The sequence below is a fragment of the Choloepus didactylus genome, chromosome 7 (assembly GCF_015220235.1).
Source record: "Choloepus didactylus isolate mChoDid1 chromosome 7, mChoDid1.pri, whole genome shotgun sequence".
NCBI lineage: Eukaryota > Metazoa > Chordata > Mammalia > Pilosa > Megalonychidae > Choloepus > Choloepus didactylus.
In genome coordinates, this window is record NC_051313.1 from 64206738 (window position 1) to 64212727 (window position 5990).

Genomic DNA, 5990 nt, shown 5'->3' on the forward strand with positions numbered 1-5990 from the left:
GAGTTTTAGGTATGGGGCTTGAATATTTTTGTAACTGTCCTTGAAGTTTGGAAGTATTTCAAGATAAAAGGTTAAACTAAAATTGAAAAGGATTACCTGGGACTCTACACTTGAATACTTGGTATGGAACAATTACAGTCCCTTTAACACATCCCAAACCCCCAGCCTATCTGGCATAGACACACTTAACGTGCTATAAAGTTGAGTTTCCATTTTATTTTTTTTCCAGAGACTGGTTTATCTTCAGTCTTTATGGACTCAGCTCCTTACATGAGCTCTGGTGGAGGTAGTGGGGCAGCACCTGCAGGTCTAAATCAGGGAGAGGGTGTCCTGTCCTTCTGGGCCTCCCAAGATCAGTTTCTGGCTACTTTGCTGTGAATGGCACAACTCATGCAGTAATGTAGTTTCACATACAGCTTAGGAAGCACATAGGCATCAAAGACACTGGCTTTGGAAATGTCCCTGACAGCTGCAGCCTCCACTATATTTCTAATGATGAATTTCTTAATGGCTTTATCCTTGGGCATGCAGCAGGCACAGTTCATGCAGCAAATAGGCTGTACATGGCCATAGCTCTTTTTGGCATGACCATTGTCCCTTCTTTTTTTGTCATCTTAGAAGAGAACAACCGAGAAAGGTTCTGGTGAACTCTCGAGAGAACCATCCTTTCACTTTTAGCCTACTTGTATCCTTGGAGTTAGGCTGAGTCTCTTGCTGACAGCATATAGTTGTGTCATGCTTTTTTTTTTATTTAATCAGTTTTGCCAATCTCTGCCTTTTGACTGGAGAATTTAATCCATTTACATTTAGAATCTCTATGGATAATGCAAGTCTTTCTTCTGCCATTTTGCTATTTAGCCTTTGTAAATCTTATACTCTTTTTGTCCCTCATTTCTGTTAAAGCCTACTTTTACATTTATTTGCTTTCTTGTGTTGTACCATATTGAGTGCCTTCTCACTTCTATCTGGATATATTTTTCATCTGTTTTCCTTGTAGTTACCATGGGGTTAAAATTTTACATCCTAAATATGTAACAATCATATTTGGTTTGATATCAACTTGACTTTAATAGCATAGCCAGACACTTTTCCTAACACCTCTGTCCCCAACATTTTTTGTACTTGTTACCATTATATCTTTGTACATTGTACATCCAAAACCATATATTTATCATTACTTTTTATGCATTTGCACTTTAGCCCCTTTTGGAAGTAAGAAGTGGAGTACAATACTATACAAAAACATTATACAAACATACTGTACAAAAATAGTGGCATTTATAATTACCCAAATAGTTATCTTTACTGGAGGTCTTTTTATTTCTTTATGCTGCTTTGACTACTGTCTAGTGTCCATTCCTTTCAGTCTGAAGAACTCCCTTTGGTGCTGCTTATCTGGCAGATCTAGTGGTGATTAGTGCCCTCAGCTTTTGTTAATCTTGAAATGTCTTAATCTCCTCCTCATTTTTGAAAGACAATCTAACTGGATATTAAATTCTTGGCTGGCAGTTATTTTCTTACAGCACTTTAATTATTCAACCCACTGCCTTCTTGCCTCCATTGTTTCTAATGAGAAATTGGAACCCAATCTAATTAAGACTCTCAATCTAATTGGGACTCCCTTGTACATAACATATTGTTCTTCTCTTGCAGCTTTCAGTACTCTCTCCGTGTCCTTTGCATTTTATAGTGTGATCAGTATATGATGGGGTGTACTTTTCTTCATGCTTATTCTATTTGATGATCTCTGGGCTTCTTGGATGTGCATATTCTAACCTTTTGCTAAGATTGGGAAGTTCTCTGTCATTATTTCTTTGAATTTTCCTTCTGCCCCTTTCTCTTTCTTCTTCTTCTGAATTTTCATTATGCATATATTGGAATGATTAATGGTGCCCTGAAGGTGTCAGACCATTTTTGTTTTTAATAATTCCTTTGATTTCTTCTCCACAGCCTGAGTCATTTCAATTTTCTTGTCTTCAAATTTGCTGATTCTTCTCCCTGCTCCAATCAGCTGTTGAAACCCTCTGGGGAATTTTTCATTTCAATTATTGTAGTTTTCACCTATGGTAGTTCTTTTTGATTCTTTTTAAAAATTTCTGTCTCTTTATTAAGATTCTTATATTGCTCATTCATAATTCTTTCTATTTGCCTTCATTTCCTTGAGCATGTTCAAGATCATTTTTTAAAATCTTTGTTTGGCTTATATCCTGGTCTCCTACATTGCTATTTTGTTTGTTTGTTTGTTTTGGATTTTTGTCCTCTTCCTTTGGATGGGCTATCATTTCTTATTTCTTTGCTTGTATTGTACTCTTGTTGCACACTGTACATTTTAATATTTTTAAATGTTAACTCTGGGATTTGTTCCCTGGGATGTCTGTTTCTTGATTTTGTAACCAGATGGTGGTAGGACAGAGCTTTCCTTGAGCTTCAGCCCTTCTATCAGGAAGGTCTTCCCAATTCAAATGCAGTGTGCAAGGTCCTCACTGCCTTTTCTGGGTCTGTGTATTTTCATAGAATTGTGCTTGTTAGTTATTTTGTAATTCCCATGTATATAGGAGTTTGAATACTCCCTCTATTCCCCAGGAGAGAGACCTCCCTCTCCCAGGTGTTTAAACAGGCAAGCCTTTATCCAGGCTGTCAGCTTTTATAGTTTCTTCCCTTATGTATCAAGCTGCTTTCACCTGGAGGGCAAATTCTGGGAGTGGGGCATGCTTGAGAAGAGTTTCCTAAATCAGTCTTTCCCAGACAAAACAGGGCCAGGGACCCAGGAAAGGAGCACAAACCGTTCCAGCCTGCCCTGGGCAAGGGATCAGGAAGGGCACCAGGCTCTTCTTCCATGGCTTCCCAAAGCTGAGCTTTCTTGAGCTGACCAGCAAATGCCACCCTTGAAATTGTTCCCTGCAGCCCTGAGGGAGGCTATTGTCTCTAAGTCTCCTCCACTGCCATCTCTGTCTGGGGTAGTTTGGGAGAATGGCCACCCTCAGAGCCAGGTCCCCAGTGACCCAAAGTTGCTAATAAAAGCTGTGATCAGTGATCAACTGTACCCATTCCTGGTCTTGGAGAAGAGAATTTTTAAGTCCCCTTCCATCACCAGCAAGCTAGCCAAGTGCTGGACCCCATTGTGGCAATGCCATGAGAGTGGGGGATGGACAATGTTAACTGCAGCACAGAGAAAGCAATTTTACTGATCTTCCCTGTATGCTGTACAGTGTTCTTGTGACCTCCAGAGTTTCAAAATATTTGTTTCAGACAGTTCCTGTCTGTTTGATAGTTATTCTGGTGGAAGGACTGAATCCTGAAGCTCCCTACTCTGCCATCTTCTCACCATCCCCCATCACTTTTAAAATGCCTTTTTCTTAATTCAATGCTCTTTATGTTACTGCAATTTTTTCAGTTTTCTGAAGCTTTGAGGAAGATGTTTCTGCCAGTTTTTGCTGGTTGTGCAGAGCTTCTGTGAGGGGGACCAAGTCTTGACATCTCTCACTTAGCCATCTTGATCAAGGGTATGTGTCTTTGAAAGATATACATTGTTGCTTTCTGTAGGTCTCCATTTGAAATCTACATAAATGATTCTGTATTATAGCTCTCTTTCTATTTATTTTTTCATGACATTTTTAAAAATTAATGTTTCTGTGTGTACATCTAGTTTTAACCACTCCAGGCTATTTCAGTATATGCATCAATCATATTCTACTTATCCATTCCCATAGTGAGAGACATCTGGGTTGCCTCCAAATCCCTGCTTCTAAAACAATGCTGCAACAAACCACTTGTATGTGTCCATTTATGGATGACTGACATTAATCTCTCTTTGTTACACATCCAAGAGTGGGGTAGCTGGGTCACTGGATATGTATTTAATTAATTTTACAAAATATTGCTGACTTACTTTCCAGAATAGCTTACCAATTTATATCTCTTCCCACAGAACCTGAAGTTTTCCATTTCATTACATCCTCATCAATACTTGTTATAATTATTTCTGAGTTTTGCCAAAGCAGATTCTCAAGATATCTCATCTTTTTAAGCCAGTTCACCCCAATCCAAGATTGGCCACCCTTGGGATCAGGTGCCTGTACCTGGTCCAATCATGTGTAGCTAGTGAAGGGGTGGAGTTACATGGAATAAAATATTGCTGATTGCTTTCAGTAGGGGCAGTACACAGGGCAGTGGTTCTTAGAAGGTTTGTGGGTAGGACAAGTAGCATGCTCCTTTAAGTTCTCCTTCCAAGCCTCTGCCCCTTATACTAGAATGATTGTCCCCAAATGTAAATCCGCTCTGCTTAAATGTGTTGGGTGATGCCCATAGGCTAACCCTAAACCCCTTTTGATGTTCCACCATCTTGCTCCTAACTTCTCTGGCCACACTGAATCCCTGTGGCCTTCCTGTCAGGCCAGGCTGTTTCATACCTCCCTGGTTTCTGTGCTTGAAAAACCCTTCTACATCCTCTAACTCACCGGTCTACTGCAACCCTGATGAATCCTATTTATTTTAAAGACTTAACTTTACACTCACCAACCCTAGAAATACTTTATCCCTGTCCCAAACCAGGTGAAAAATGATGTGCCTTCCTTGGCTTCCCCTGGCTGCCCATCATCTTCTGCATGGGAGCATCTATCATTCTCATGTACTTTATTATACTTCTGTCACATCCTGCTTGGCTGCATGCTCGCTGAAAGCAAAAACAGCATCTTATTTGGCTTTCTTATTCCCAGAGCCTCAATCTAGTGAGTGCCCAAAAAATGTTTTCAAATGAACGAATAAATGAGCCACTTATTTTACAAAGCAATAAACTGGGGTCTGGAGAAATTATGTGGCTTTCCCAATGGTATACAGATAAGTCAATGTTGGAACTGGAAACAAAAACCCAGGTCTCTTGATTTCTACTACTTTCCACTATACTATGAAGAATACTCTGCATTTATTTTAACTAATTACCTTCATTCTTCAGGATAAGAAATTGAGAAAGTCATCTTTCTAATTTCAGGAAACATTGTACATTGCATGGTGCTAGGTCAGCTTTGGGTTTCCTTTATGAAAAATGCCAGGTTGTATAGAACTGAACTTCTAATAACATTTTTGGAATGTATATTATATGAAGAAATTCACCATGCATCTTTAAACTAAGGGTGGAAGTTCGTTAAATCAAAGATTATATATAAAAAGCTGACTCCAATGGCTAAATAACATTTTTCTCTTCTGTTGTACCCTTTTTTTCCTACTGGTCCTTGAGTAAATAGCAGAGATATAGCAACCAATGTCCTCATTTCTGTCAAAAAACTTTGCAGAGGAGTTTACAATACTGAATATACTATTATAAAAAATATGCCCTTTAGAGTTTTCAGTGGGCCTTGAAGTGTTTTGAAGACATTCTCCACCCACTTCAGTTCTCTCCTTGACCTTGGAGGGTGCCACAGAGTTCCTGCGAGAGCCGAGGAAGAGAGGAACCATTCCTTCCTTCTTTATTTCTCTATCCATTCCAAGAGCTGTTCAGCTGGAACTGGTGAAGAGCATGGCCGTTAACTCAAGGCATTTTCCCTGCCACTTGAGAAACAGGATAGAGGTGTCAGAGGGAGTGCATGGAGCTTCTGCAGAAAGAACAAGGAACTTCTCTGTAGCTTGTTGCTAATGCTTTCTCCATTTGTACAGGGCCGTGGAAGGGCCAGAACTCTACAAAGCCCTGAGAACCAAGTTCATTATTTCTGTGCTGTGAATTAGGGACAGGAATAACAATTATTCATGTAAAACAAGGAAACTCAGATGCATAGAGAGGCTACGTACCTGATCATGCAAATCTTGCAATAGAACTGGGGACTTCTAATTCTCAGCTTGTTGTTTCCAGTCATTAGGAAAACAATTTTCTATACATCAAGAGTGATGCACAGGCTGGTATACTAATGTTATTATTTACATATCAGAAGCAAACTAGAAAATCATTTATGGTGTAATTTTTGTATATCATTTAAATCCATAGCAATGCTCTTTCTAAT

The 5990-nt window shown here is 39.3% G+C and overlaps 1 pseudogene; it reads right to left on the reverse strand.

Moving 5' to 3' along the window:
• Positions 1-266: 266 nt before the first annotated feature.
• LOC119540587 lies at positions 267-4092 on the reverse strand (annotated as a pseudogene).
• Between the last annotated feature and the right edge of the window lie 1898 nt (positions 4093-5990).